The sequence below is a fragment of the Sarcophilus harrisii genome, chromosome 4 (assembly GCF_902635505.1).
Source record: "Sarcophilus harrisii chromosome 4, mSarHar1.11, whole genome shotgun sequence".
Lineage (NCBI taxonomy): Eukaryota > Metazoa > Chordata > Mammalia > Dasyuromorphia > Dasyuridae > Sarcophilus > Sarcophilus harrisii.
This window is the reverse complement of record NC_045429.1, coordinates 449,955,532-449,970,351: the sequence shown is the minus strand read 5'-3', so window position 1 is coordinate 449,970,351 and position 14,820 is coordinate 449,955,532. Positions and strand designations below refer to the sequence as shown.

The window sequence follows — 14,820 nt, the reverse complement described above, 5'->3', positions numbered from 1 at the left end:
TTTTTTCTGTTTTGTTTTGTTTTTCTTGGAGGGGTCATGAGTGACACTGGAAACTTTGGGCTTTTTTTTTTTCATCTTGCATTCGGACTTTTCCATTTCTGGAGGGAGAAGGCAGTATTTTAGCCATCCTTTAAAATTTTTTAAATCCTGTCTCTGCTCTTGGCACACGGGGTCCCTCATGGAGTGTAACCTGTTGGTGCCCAGCCTCCAGATTTCCTGATAACAGCGTGTAGCAATAGTGCCAGAAATTAGTGAAGAAATCATACACAACATTCAGACTCTCTGCCATCTGAGGGCCATTCTGCTGAGCCATCTGCTTGACAGCAGCTCCTCCCCAGTATCAGTGAGCTGGAAAGCCCGCTCCCTGAACATGAGAATGCAGGACACTCGTACTGCAAACAGCCATGGGAGTCCATCTGAAGGCTGTTCCAAAGAGGGTGGTGGTGCTGACTGGTCATCCAAGGGGTCCGTGAAGTGTTTTTATGTGATCGGTTTCCTGTTTCCCAGGTATTTGCTTGGTTTTCCATTTCCTTCCCAGCTTAGCCAGTGCTGAGGCGGCTTTCAACTTTTAATTACCAAGCAAGTGGAAAATCTGTTTAGGAGCTTTTCAGAGAAAAGTCTTCATTTGCTAATTAAAATGTGAAAAGCTATAGGTAGATTTCTAAGTGTAAGGCACAACTGTGACTTAAAAAACACACATATACCAACCAGAAAACAAAGCTCCCGAGAATTTCACAAATGTAAATATTGGCTCTCTCTATGGAATACTTATAGCTTTAAGGATCAATTTTGTAAGTTTCACCATCTCCCTTCTCCATAGTTATGGAATATTGATAGCTTTAAGGGTCCAGTTTGTAAATTTCACCACCCCTCTCCCCCTTCTCCATTGTTATGGAATACTTAGAGCTTTAAGGATCAATTTTGTAAGTTTCACCATCCCTCTTCTCCACTGTTAGGGAATACTTATAGCAAGTTTCACCATCCCCTTTCCCCTTTCTCCATTGTTATGGATCAATTTTGTAAGTTTCACCATCCCTCTTCTCCATTGTTATAGAATATTGATAGCTTTAAGGATCAGTTTTGTAAATTTCACCATCCCTCTTCTCCATTGTTATGGAATACTTATAGCTTTAAGGATCCATTTTGTAAGTTTCACCATCCCTCTTCTCCATTGTTATGGAATACTTATAGCTTTAAGGATCCATTTTGTAAATTTCACCATCCCTCTTCTCCATTGTTATGGAATACTTATAGCTTTAAGGATCAGTTTTGTAAATTTCACCACCCCTTTCCCCTTCTCCATTGTTTATCTACTGAGATCTTGGGCTACAAAGGGACCTTAAGAGACCATCTAGGAGTTTTCCCCTTTTGGTATGCCCTGGACCCCTGTGGTGGCAGTCTCAGAAAGGACAGTTCAATCATATTGTTTAAAAGCATAAAATAAGATAAATAAGATCTCAAAGGGACCAGTAATAATGAGATAGAACATTTTTTTTTCAAACAAGTTCACTGTGCCCCAGGTTAAAAGCCCCTTGAATATAGTCCAGATCCCCTGGTATTGCATTGAACTAAACGAAATGAACGATTTACTAAAGGACTGGATCAGTAGTGAATGAACAGGACTGAAGAGGCCACCTTGACATTCCCAAACGAAGGTGGACCAAGTGAAGAAAATACTAGGGAAGAAGAATTCCAGGGAGGAAAGCCCTTGAGCCTGGCCCTGTGGTCTTTGGACTCTTAATTGTTAATAATCAAAGCCAAGTTCTATTTCTAATAAACTTCCATCTTATCTGTCCTGGCACATACGCATTGTATGGTTTGTTTGGATTCACAGATTGTGTCTGCGCTGGCAGATGTTTGTGGCTGGGATAGCCCAAACATTTGCAAAAAATAAAAAAAATTTGCGGGGTTGAAAATGGCTCTCCCAGCCAAGGCTTTCCCGGGGAAGTGGGTGGAAACCTTTGCCAAAGTGTTTGGTGCCCTAGTGAAGTGATTTCTGCCAAACAATGGAAGCACATACTTTGAAGAGACACAAACATCTTGGCTCCTGAGACTTTCCAATTAAAGCCTTATTTATGAAACAAATGCTTTATTAGGAAAAACATTGGCGAGTGTGGATAAGATCAGAGATATTTCTGTTGGCAGCAGCAGCGAGTATGTATTTTGAGGAGAAATCCACCTCGTCAGCCATCTCCTTAATAAGGGACATGGGCTGTGGGGTAATCATCGGTTAATAACCTCCCCGGACACTTTTTCTGTTAAAAAGGTACAGGTCGGCTCGTGGGCGTTCCCCAGCGGCGGGAGTGCTCGCCGGCGCGGTTCGGCCTGTCCCTTCATCGGCCGTGCTCTGTCGATTTGGCTGCAAACGGCGTGTACAGATGCGAGGCTGACCGATAAGCGTATGCCTCTGCCCGTTGTGATGAGCACGGAATGCTTTTATCTGCCCTACATTGTGCCCGTCTTGTGGGGCAGAGGCGGGCAGAGAACGTGGGGCAGGGAGCTGGCAGGCACTGGGGGGAATAAGCAGTTCTGTTTATTAGGGGTCTGTGCCAGGCACTGGACTAAGCACTTTACGGTGATCTCATGGGATCCTGGGAGGTATTAGCAGCCAATTTCACAGTTGAGTAAACTGAGGCAGGAGGTGACTGAGTGACTCTTGAATTTGAATCTTTGGATTTGAGCTCCGGGGCTCGGCCGACTGGAAAACAGAATTGTTGTTTACCCCTCCCGCCCTGGCACTTGCAGAACCCCACTGAACCCCTCTAGTGTCTCCAGGCGGAAGCACCCTCACACTTAGGATTGGTGGGCCTAGAGCTGGCCTGTAGCAGGCCCAGAGTCAGCTCCCCTGGTCGAGGAGGGAGCTGAGGCACCGGGCACAGATAGGATCTCAGGCCTGCAGCTGGCCGGGCATCCCCAGAGGCTCCAGGAAGGGCTGTGACCTTTGAATACAGGTGCTCTGCCTCCAAATCCCAGCTCCGATCCACTTTGTCAAGAAGCTTCAGTGGGTGCTATTCCTCCACCTGGCAGAGGCCATGGAGGCTGTTTAACTGGGCCCGAAAAGCCAGGTCTGCCACCTTTGATTGTCTGGGGCCTTTTCTCTCAGCCTCCTTGTTCCCAGCGTTGGCAGGGCCGGAGCCTGCAGGACAGCGGCCGGGCCCTCCCCCACCCCCTTTGCTTGGAACCCCAAGGGTCCCTCCAGGGGTGAGAGGGGGCAGTTTGTCAGAACCAGTGTAGACCACAGCCTGCTCCTGCCTTGCAGAAAAGAGCAGATCTGAGACACAGAACAAGGTATCTGCCCTCAAGGAACATGTAGTCCAGATGGGCAGGGGGCAAAAAGAAAAGAAACCGAGATCTCCCTCATGGTCCAGGGGAAAGGGGCCTATTTCCCCCTGCTTTGGGGGGCACAGAGCTAGCTACAGGAGAGCAGAGGGTGTATTGGGAACACAGTGGGGGTACCTGAGGTTCCAACAGACAAAGGCAGGATCCTGGGGGGTTCAGGACTGGAGTAGCCATTGAAAGCCAGAATTGTCATTTGAACCCAGGCTTCGTCACTAGCACACAGATAGCTCTTACCTACGGGGGATCTCATTTGACCCTCAGTTGTTCTGTTATACTCACTTTACAGATGGGCAAGTTAAGTCACAGAGCCAAGTCTTCCTAGCTGATCTCTCCCCTGTGACCAAAGCTTTTCCACTGCAGACGTTGTCTAGATGGTTGCAGACCTTGAATAACTCGTTAAGGATTTGGATCTGGGGGCCTTGGAAGTGGGGAGGCGGCTTCCTGAAAACTGTAGGTGCTCACGGCTCTCTCTGGTAGGCTGTTGGGCTGGTCCAGGCAAAAAGTCCAGAGTCCAGGACCTGAGCTGGGTGGGCGGCCCATGAGAATAGATGGCAGGGGACGGAGGGGCCGGACTTGGGGGAGAGGAGGAGCTTGATAGGGGAAGCTTGGAGGTGGGAGCAGCGGTGGGCACCCGGGACCGGGCCCTTTGTGGGCACCCGGGACCGGGCCCTTTGTGGGCACCCGGGACCGGGCCCTTTGTGGGTGAGCTCGGAGGTCCCTTCCTGCTTTGGCCCAGGGATCCTGCAAAGTGATTCATGCCCCATGAGCAGAAGCAGGGAGTGATCAAGGTGGAGCGAGTCTGGGACTGCGGAGACACAGGCACATATTAATTACTCTGGCTCCTTGTGTCTCGCCAGCTGCCACAGGGAGGGGAGGAGGCAGAGGGAGGGAGACTCGGGCCCAGGAGCAAACACCGAGGCGAAAGCCTTTGGAAAATCCGAGGCCGGGACCCGGCGGGGCCTGTGGCGCTTCCGGGGACCATGATGCTCTCTTTGGAAGCAGCCCCACGTGAAGGGGTGTGAGTCAGAGTCATTTGTTAAAGGTTAAGTGGCATCCCCTCCCCCTGCTCCTGAGGCTCCGTGTTTGCTCTCCTCCTAGTCTGGTGGGCTCCGTGCCTCATTATGTGGCGGAGCGGGGCTTAATGAACCCCGTCTCTCACGTCTGAAAGCTGAAGCGACTGTCTCGCAAGTCCTGGATAGAGCCCCCCCATGCGCTTCTTAGAGCACCCCACAGACGTTTGCTTTAAACCGCTTTTCTCCCCCCGACATCTTCGTTTCTCCATCAGCTGCTGACTGTGACACTGCGGCCCCTGCCCTGAAAGCCGGACGGGCCGAGAGCTGTCGGACTGGAGGGGCCGAGTCGTTGGGGTGCAATCCTGCGCCGCTCTGGGTCGGGCTGGCGAGTCACCTCCGCGCAGGGACCAATTGGGCGGCCGGCCCACATTGGGCTCGGTGCTAGGGGAAGCCCGTTGACCTTGGCCCTCCTGCAGGTGGATGACTGAAGGGAAAAAAGAGGTCTGTTTTATAGAAAGAGATAGACATATACACATATATACATTTTATAGAAAGAGATTAGAGTAGCATGTATTAAAAGTGTGTATAATCATAGATAACATAACTGAACTCTAAACCATATATAAAGGCACATATAAATATACATTATATAGATCTATCTTGTCTTATCCATCCATCTATCCTATGTAATTATTCATCTATCCGTACATCCATCTATCCCCCCATTAGAGAACAGCTCAGTAACCTGTATCCGAGGCAACTAGAACATTGTCCAGTTTCACTGTTTCTGGTGTTCAATGGACAAAATGACCGAGAAGGAACTGAGAAAACGGTCGTGGCACTTTTCTACCCGGGGCCCTGCTGCCCAGCTGCCCAGCGGCCCCAGGCTGGCGAGCAGCGGGAGGGGAAGGGCTAAAGGTGGCGGCATCTCGGGGTGGTTGGGCTGAGGGGCTGGTGATGACCTGCAGGCCTCCATTTCTTTAAGGGAGTGAGTTAGAGGTTTGGAGCTGGGAAGGGCCTCTGGGCTCTCTAGTCCAACCCCCTCATTCTATAGATGGGGAAACTGAGACCCGTGGAGACAGGCTCGCCCCCGTTCACCCAGAGGGTGAGCCCCTGCGCAGGGTGCCAGCTGCAGGACCCGTGCCCTTTCCGGGTGGAACCCAGGGCCCTCTGCAGCATGGCCTCCTGGGAAGTTCACAGGCTGGTGAGGAATTCGGGTCTGATGACACCCTGATTTTGCTCCTCGGTGATGTGAAATGGGACTGTTAGAGGTGAGCAGCCCTTATCAAGCCCCTTGTATGTGCCAGGGCACCCAAAACCAAGCCAGCCAGGCCCTGCCCTCAAGGGGCTTAGGTTCTGTGGGAGCAGAAGGCTCACCCAAGGGAGCCCAGAGGAGGGGGCTGGGGGAGGAGCACATACAGGGGGCAGAGGTTTCACTGAGAATGTATTTGTGTCAGGGCTGCCAGGATGACTGCTGGTGCTTCTCTGAGAGTGGGGTTCCCTTGGAAGCTGGTGCTGCAGCTCGTGTCATAGCAGGGTTCGTCCTGCCACCAGCAAAGTTCTAAGCCCCAAGTTTTGGGGGGACCTGGGAGGTTGCAGCCCCCCATCCTTCTGCTCTCTAGTAATGGGATCTCCAGGAGCCAGACTCCTTCAGCTGTGTGCCCCCCGAAGGTGTCTGTGGCTCGGTGGCAGTGTGTTTACCTAGAACCACTGAGTCTGACCATCCATCGTCATTAACCTAACATGTCCGGTGGGACATGTGGCTCAGTGTGAGCCAGCTGGGTTCCCTGATGGGAAGACCTGAGTTTGAATCTTACCCCAGACACTCCTTGACTGTATGACTCGGGGAAAATCCCCGAATCTCACCCTGCCTTTGGAGAGAAGGAAACAAGCATTGATTAAGCGCCTCCTTTTTGCCAGACGCCGTGCTGAAGGTTTTACAAATAGGATTTCATTTGATCCTCATGACAACCCAGGGAGGCAGGTGCTCGGTGCTATTATTAGCCCCATTTTACAGTGGAGATAATAAGCACCCAGCTTAGTCAACAATCAATCAACAAGTATTTATTAAACACCTGCTGTGTGCCAGCATCATCAAGGTTGTTGGAAGGATCCAATGAATTAGCAAATGAAAAGCTCCATTAAAAGGCTGGCAGTGTTAGGGACTTGGATCAGAAGAGGGAAGAAAGTTGTCCTGGAGCTTAGGCTCCCTCCAACCACCCACTTAGATACAGAGACCATTTTGGGGAGCAGAGGGGCTCTCCTGGTCAGGAGGTCGGGAAGGGGGGTCTGCAAAGCCAGACTTGTTAGGGAGTGAGGGCTTTTGAGAGGTACAGGTGAGGCAGGAGGAGACAGGTGCCTACTGTGTGCCCAGCACTTGCTAGGCCCCTGAGCAGAAAAGGAGGGATGGCCGGGGCCGATCCCCCCCTTAGTCTTAGTCACTGTCACAGCTGCCATTTAACCCTCATGTGGCCCAAAAGTAATAATCCTGTGAGCTGCTCCCAGGGTGTCAGGGCCTACAAATACCAGCTCATTGGGCCCTAAGGACCGTTCTGGGAGTGAGGGGACTAGCTCTACTACTGTAGGGAGGAGTGGGCAGGAATGGCTGTTCAGGCCCAGCACGCCATCCACGCAGCTGCCCAGTTCCCTTATTGGTTGGTTTGTCACGGCTGACCTAAGGTCCACGTTCCTGGGCCCTCTGGGAGCTTGGGTGCCCTCTGGCTTTTAGGCTTAGCGCTAAATCTTGTTACGTTTTGCATTTCCGAGGTTCGTGGTCCTGTGACTCCCCCGGACAATTTGTTCCCTCCAGTCTGGGCCATTACAAGTTCCGTGCGCCAACCGCCTGCATCCTCTCCCTTCAGCCACGCGAAATTGTGTCGGTCCGCTCAAGCATGGGCAGGATTAGTGGATAATAAGCTAGCACTTGGCCGGCAATTTTGTCTCCCGAGTTTAATAGTTCCCTCACCTCCTTGAGCTTTCCTGATAATTGATTGTTCTCAAGAAGTGTCTGCTGCTGTTTTGGAGAGTTCTTCCGGGCTCGGGAGCTGGAGATGGGCCGCCCTCCCCATCCCAGCCCGGGCCGTCTCAGGCCGCAAGGAGAACCTCCTCAGCTCAGGGATTTCCTCCCTTAATGAATCCACAAACAGGCTGCTCTGTCCCTCTACCTTCCAGCTGGCCAGTTACTGAAGGAGTCTGGCCGTCTGTAGCCGTCCCCTTGGCTTTGGCCCTTCAGGATGGTGTCGTTATTATTAGGACAAAGGAAAAGTGGCTCATCTTCAGAAAAGTGGGCCTTTTGTGGTCAGGGCCGGCCCTTGTAGCAGGCTCTCTGCCTTCCACGCTCTCAGTCAGTGTGACTGTTGGTACAGACAGAACAGACTGGGACCGAGCGTCCTGTAGCCCCACAGAAGCGCATCTCTCTTCTCTCCCCTCCCACGGGTCACTGTAGAAAATACTTCCATTTGTCCGGCAGAACAAACCGATCATTTTCTCGGCCCATTTTTTGGGTGGGAATGAGCCTCCGACTTGGTTTTGTTCAGGAACATTTCCCCTGTAGCTTGTCAGTTTTTTAAAGCCACGCTGAAGTAATTTTTTGTTTTTACAATAGGTTTTCTTCGGGAAGACTCCATTTTTAACTTGGGCTTGGCTTCTGAAATCGAGGCATCCAAGTCCTCCTCCTCAGCAGATTGTTTATATTTTTGAAGAGCCTTCTGCTTATCTGTTATTGCTCTTTCTATCCCGACGTAACCACACTGGTTTCTGCTGCTCTTTTTACGTGCCTTCGCTTAACTGGGACGAGTTTCAAATGCGGTCTTGCCAAACTGTTAAATGTTTCCCTCTTTTTCTGCAATATCTTTGACATCTGTTAGTGAATTCTGGCCCGTCCCAGCTGATGGGACTTGTTAGCCCGCCATCTCTCCAGAAGCAGAAGGAAGGCCTGGCCTAGCCTGGTGCCCCTCTGCGCCCCTGCCTTGCCCCCATCCTCATGGTGCAGTGCTGCCCAACAGCAGCCAGGACCCGGCCTGGCACACGCTGGCATGGCTGGCTCAGTGCTCTGCCTGTGCCGACTGCGCAATAGGGTAGCCCGGTAACTGGGAGAGGGGTAACAATCCCATCCTTCCTCAGTGTAGAATTAGAGCCGGAAGGCCCCCAGTCTGGGCTCCTGTAGGGTTAGAGCAAGATAGGATTGCCTTCATTTTACAGATGGAGAAACTGAGTCCCAAGGTCAGTTAAAGAACTTGCCCAAGATTCCCCAGCCAGTTGCACCAAAGGCAGGATTTGAATCCATGTCCCGTGACTTTATTCCATTTCTCTCTTTCCCATCCTCAGGGAGCAAATAGCTTGCACGAACATGATTTGAATGCAGGTCCTTCCCTGCCAAAGTCAGAGCTCTTTCTGTTAAGAGAGGTTCGACCCCTTGGACTTTTCCCCCCCAAATGTCTTTCTGCCTCGGAATCTTACTCTGATTAGAAGGGAACAATGGCTCTTATGACCGGCTCTCATTCGTCCTTCCCAGAACGTGCCTGTAAATCAGGCAGCGAAATCTCGCCGCGGGGCATCGGGCTTTTGATCCTCGCTCTCCCGTGGTCAGCCCGTAGCCCCATTGTGTGCCATCTGCCGCGGGGGCTCGGAGCTTGCAGCAGAGCTGGCATCTCCAGCTCCAGGATGCTCCTGGGACCCGTGTGCAGAAAGAAGGGCCACGGGCCCTGGGGTTGGCGCTGCCCACTGGCGCTCGGGTGACCCTCGGCTTTGCCAGCCCATCCTCCCAAAGTCCGCACCGTTTCCTGGGCAGGGGTATGTTTCCAGGAGTTTGACTCACTTCATCTTTGATTCACCTCCTTGAAATTAGATACTTTAATTCTCATTTTTGGTTCAGCCCCAGGCCTGCCTTTGTTCCTTATCACCCTGTGGCCTTGGGCAGCGGCCTTGGGCAGGGCCTTGGGCAGCTTGGTTTGCTCAGCTGCAGTGGGATGACACTGGCCCCGCTGAGCTCCCCAGCCCCTTCGTGCCCAGGGGGTTCTTGGGCACCTCTGCCAGCCTGGTGTGGGCCCCTTCCCAAAGTCGTCTTTTGTTTTTAATAAAAGAAGATGCATAGAATTATAAAGCTGAAGTAGAATTGTGAACGAGGTCTGCAGACCCGGGGTCAGGGAGCCCAGCCGGGGATCCCGTCTCCCGGGAGCCGAACCTGGGCCTGAGTCGCCGGATGAAGTTTTAGATGAAGTTTTTAATGATCAAAAGCAGAGAGTTATGTGAGCACCAGTAGGCCGAGAATCCACGTGGCGTGATGTCATTGAGTGACGCCATGAGTTTAACTGTGGTTTTGTGTGGGGGTGACCTCATAAAAACTGTATATTTCTGCTGTCGTCGATGGGAGTTGTCCTTCCCTGATCGATCGGTCCCTTTGTCTTGTGGCTTTGAGGGAAAAACCTGCCCAGTGCCACTGCACCATCTCCCCTTTCCCCTTTACCAGGAAGTGAGGGTCTTCTCTGCTGCCCAGCGCCGCCCCCTACCCCTTTCCCAGGCATTAGAGGGGGTGTCCCTGTCCTGCCCAGGCAACCTCATCTTCCCTTCCCAGGCATTGGAAGGGTCCCTGTCCTGCCTAGCGCCGTCCCACCCCCCCCCCTCCCAGGCATTGGAGGGGTCCCTGTCCTGCCCAGCTCTGCCCCCTACCCCTTTCCCAGGCATTGGGGGTCCCTGTCCTGCTCAGCACCGCCCCCCCTTCCCAGGCAGTGGGTGGGATCTTCCCCTTGGGGGCCCCCTCCCGCTCAGTCTGATTGTCCCCCTTGTTTCTCTCGACAGAGGGAGCTCGATGCTACAGCAACAGTATTGGCCAACCGACAAGATGAAAGCGAGCAGTCTCGGAAGAGGCTCATTGAGCAAAGTCGAGAGTTCAAGAAAAACACTCCAGAGGTGAGGCGGGGGGCTCACGGGGGTGGGGGGTTCTTGGCTCGCTGCGGGCTGGGTGGGCCTCCGGTTTGGGGGCTGGCCCGTGCCACACGGAGGGCCCCAAAGGCCTGACCCGGCGTTGGGAGTGACCCCGGAGTTGTTCGGGGCCTGGCTGGAGCAGAGGGCCCAGAGCGGGGCCCAGTTCCGGTGTCGGGGGGGTCGCCTCGCCTCCGCGCCCACTCGCCTGCCATGGTTAGGGGCCGGGCCCTCGGCGCTTTCCCTCTCCAGCGAGGCCCCTCGTTGCTGACTTGTTGGCGATCCGGGCTCTGACCTGGGGGGAGTCCAGGGGGAGGGGCCCTTTTCCCTCCTTCTGAGCCCTTTGCCCCCACGGGTCAGGAGCCGGCTGAGAGAATGGAACCATAGGCCTCGTGTCCCCCCTTCATTCCGGGGATGCCCAGGAGGCAGCTGGCCAGGGGTTCCCGGGCTGACTCAGGGGACCCTCAGAAGTCCCTGCGCTGGCGTGGCCCGGCCCGCCCTCTAGGAGCTTAGGTTCTGCAGGGGTAGCCCCACCCCACGGAAGGCTATCCTTGCAGGTAGAAGCCACCAAGCAAGTGTCCGGCCCAAGCCGTCCAGTGCCCTCCCTTACCTCGGAGGGGGGCCAGGCCCCAGGGGCCACCCCAAGTGCGCTGACCCAGGGTGTCTCACTGCTTTCCTGGCCTACTGTGTGCCGTCCAGCTGGGCGTTCCCCGTGCCCTGAGGATCCGTGACCTCCCCTGCCAGCCTGGGTTCCTCCCTTTCGCGAGGGACTGACGCCCACCTCCAGTTGGCATTCAGCGTGCTGAAGTTACAAAGTCCCGGCAAGCTGAGTTTTTGTTTGGATATTTTTATTTTTCCCAATACGCCCAGAGAGAGTTTTCCTTGTTCCCCTTTGCAACATGTTCCAGATTCTTCCCTCTTCCCCTTCCCAAGACAGGAAGTGTATGGCTGCCCTTGTGCAGCTCTTGTAGATGCGTTTCCCCACTTGTTTGAATGGATCCTGAATGGACCAGGAGGGTCTCCGTGGCTCCCTTCTGCCTCCTGAAGGCAGCCCACAGGGCCTTCAGCATTCTGGGAGATGGACCCTGAGACAGGGGCAGGATTTGAACCTGGAACCCGCTTCCCAAGCCAGTTCCCTCCCCGCTCTCCCTCCAGAACAGTCTCCCGTCTGACCGTTCCTCTTCAGCCAGACATTCCTGGCCCTCTTCGGGCCCCTGTGTCATCGTGTATGGTGACACCTGTGGGGTGCCCTCTCCCTGCATCCCTCTCCCCATTATAAGGCCTGTGCATGAGGAAAAAGGGGCCAGGTGCCCCATTGCGACCTGCCTCCTTCCAGGATCCTACCGCTGACATTGGGGTGCGCTCTCAGCCCTAGCCCCCTGCCCGCTTCAGATATTCCTGCTCCGTGGCCTGGTACCCGTTAAGGCTAGAAACCCAGTCTGGGGACCTTGGTGACAGCTGGAAAGCCACAGAGGGGCAGCCCCCTCCCCATCCATGGGGCGAGCCTGTGTCTGGGCTGTTTCCTGGAGGCCCCAGGCTTCTGCTCGGCCGCCAAAGCCAGGTGAAAGGAAGCAGGCGTGGGGGGCTGCCGGGCACAGGCAGGAAAGGAAGTGTCCTCGGGGACTGGAGGCAGTGCGGGAGGGCCCCCGGCCTGCACCAAGTGGGCGTCCTTGAGTCTGACCCCTTACTGTCCAGTCGGGCTCCAGGGACATGTCCAGGGTCTCCCAGTCAGTCAGAGCCAATGGCAGGATTGGAACTGGCCGCCATGAGACTTCTCAGTGGAAGGTCCCCTTTGGGAATCCAAGGGAAGACCCCCTAACAGCCGCCATCAACAGGGGAGCAGGGCAGGGGTCCCAGGCTGTGGCAGGCGGGCTTGGCAGGTTTCATCTCTCACTCTTCTTAGAGACTGAGAGAAAGGCTGGAGGGAGGGAAGGAGCCCCAGTGGCAGGTGGCAGAGGGAGGCTGGCCACTCCTGCGGGTCTGCCCCCACACCAGCCCTGGAGCCTCCAGGAGCCCGGGGGCCGTGCCAGGAAGGAGGCTTGTGGCCAGTGGGAGGGGAGGGGCTCCCTGGCAGCATTCAGGAGGCAGCACCACTGGGGGGCTGCACGGTTTGGGGCGAAAGGCTGGTCTGTGGGTGCAGAGGCTGCAGGGAGTGCCGCACCCCCAGGAGGAACTTGTATCTCTTAAAATGAAGTTTACCTGGCCTTCTGGACCCTTGGGGCAGCTCCCTGGTCTCAGAATGTAGCCTGGGGATTCTGCAAGGATGGAGGTTGCAGACTGAGTCAGGACTTGAACCCAGAACTTTTTCCCTTTTGCAATGGGAATGACATGGCCGCAGGCCCCAAGGTTTCCTTGGGGTCACAGGCAGGAGAGGTCAGAAGGGAAAGGTCACAGGGGGAACTTTAGCCCTTTAATGAAGGCGTTAAGGAAAAAAACTCTAGATTAGTCCCTGGCTGATCTGGGGCTTGGCAGTAATTCCCCCACAACGCCCCCCCCCCCCCCAGGCCCATTGCTGGTTTTGCTGCGGTGAGTTCTGTGACCTGGCATTCAGGTAGGCACTGGGGGGACTGCGGGGAGCTCCCTCTGCTTGGCAAACCTAGGGCGGGCACACCCATAAGCTCCAAGCGGGTGCCATGTGTGGGGCCTGGCAGCTGCCGGCAGAAGGCGCAGCCAGCTTGGACCAGTTACCCCCGAGAACTTTTCTAGCCGGTCTGCCTCGTTGGACCCAATGTGATTCATTGCTAGTTAATTAATTCATTTTTGGACCAGGGTTAATGAAAAATAATGAAAATGGCAGTTTTTAAAGAGTGGAGGAAAAAAAGAAGCCGTTTTGTCCCATAAAGTTAATGCCCCAGAAAATGGAGATGTAAAAGGGATGCCTGCTTTGAGCTTTGGTCCAAGGGACCGTCTCCATCGGCGTGCAGGGAGAGACGGGCAGTAGTCAGGCCCAGATGCCAGGCTAGCAAGGGCCGGGGGAGGGAATGGACTTCCCAGTGCATTCTGGGTAGCCTTGAGTTCTTCTATAAGTAACTGCCCGGGGAAGGCCGCATGTGCGGCCTGTGGTGCAGATGGAGAGGGAAGAGCCAGGTCCTGGGTGTTTCTTCTTGGGCCGTTAGATTTCTTATTTAACAATGACTGATGTCCTCCTCTTTCCCCCCATAGCATCCCTTCTAATAACAAGAGAGAAGGGCTGTGCAAAACTCCCACCTGCTTCTAATCTGGGGCCCCCGTGCAGGCCGTCCCCGGCATCCTCGGCTCTTGAGAGTCAGGGGGTCCCAGAGACTGTGCCAGGCCCCTTGCAGCCTGCAGCGGTGACCTTGGGAGCCGCCATTCAGACAGTGTTCCCCCCCCCCCCCCTTGGAGCCCCTCGGGCCCTATGATTCCATCTCATTCTCTGCCTGCCTGTTCTCAAAGTAGGGCACCTTGGGAGCATGTTTGTAACATCATCGTTGAGCTTGAAAGGGAAACGGCACCGCCATCTTGCTTGCATTGCTTGTGGGTCCCGCTCACTCTCAGGTCCGTGTCCAGGCCTGCAGGTCACTGAACAAAGGGAGCCTCGCTTTGTCCCCTTAGGTCTGGCCCTCAGAGTCTGCTCTGTCTCCCACTCATAGGATACCCAGGGGTTCCATTCCCGAAGTTCATTTGCAGGCAAGTTGTTTCGCACTCAGGACCCGTTACTATAGAAATAATGTTATAAATGGGGCTACGACGTTGAAGTCTGGTGAACTTGTACAGTTACTGCTTCCAGAACCCAAGTACCATTTATAACTGTGTTTCTATGGCAACGTGGCTCTTTAGCGCTATTGTGGCACATCGGTGACATGTGTCACCCTGACGCAGCCTCCAGAGCAGGGACACTGTCTCTGGGCCGGGCACCCCTAATTTATTAGAGTGGGGGTGGAGTCAGGACTCGAGGAGCAACTTGGGGTGCGGCGGGGATGGGCCCGAGGGGCCAAGGGGACAGTTATCATGGGGGTGGGGAGAGCAGGGGCAAGAGAAGGTGCGTCTTCTGTGGCCCGGGGGCCAGGAGCTGGCAGGACCTTGGAGACCTTGGAAGGCAGGAGAAGTTGGTCCGAGGGCAGCAAGATCCCATGTGAGGTCCCACAGGTGGCGACCAAGGCCCGTGCTCCTTTATTGCGCTTCCTTGGAATAGGGGCGATGATGGGGGCAGGTCAAGGAGGTGGTTTCCATGGGCGGGAGGCTGACGAGAGGAGGAGACCCTCAAGACAGGAGCCGGCCTCTCCTCACTCCTCAGCAGATGAAGCTTTAGGCTCAGGGGCCAGCCCAGGCCAGACCCTCCGTGCTCCTTTATAGGGAGGGAGCCCCCAGGGGAGCAAACTTGTGAAGCAAAGGAGAGGGAGCGCTCCCCTAGCCGAGCACATGCACCTTCTTGGGGGTGCAGCATGCCCACACAGACACCCTGGGATTCTGGGGTGTCAGGGCCTCCAGCACAGGCGCAGGCTCACCAGGAGCTGAGAAACCCTGTTTGGGTCAGAGCGGGGATTTGAATCCCGGCCTCCTCCTGCTGTGGGCAGCTCCAGCCCCTCAG

The 14,820-nt window shown here is 54.7% G+C and overlaps 1 protein-coding gene across 1 annotated transcript in view; it reads left to right on the top strand.

Annotated features, from left to right (window-relative positions):
* The first annotated feature begins 9,767 nt into the window (after positions 1–9,767).
* The window catches only part of CUX1 (cut like homeobox 1), a 244,211-nt gene continuing 239,158 nt past the window's right edge, over positions 9,768–14,820 (top strand). The window contains exon 1 of the mRNA XM_031968006.1: positions 9,768–10,259. The gene's annotated coding sequence lies outside the window, so the exon portion shown is untranslated. The remainder of the gene's footprint in view (positions 10,260–14,820) is intronic.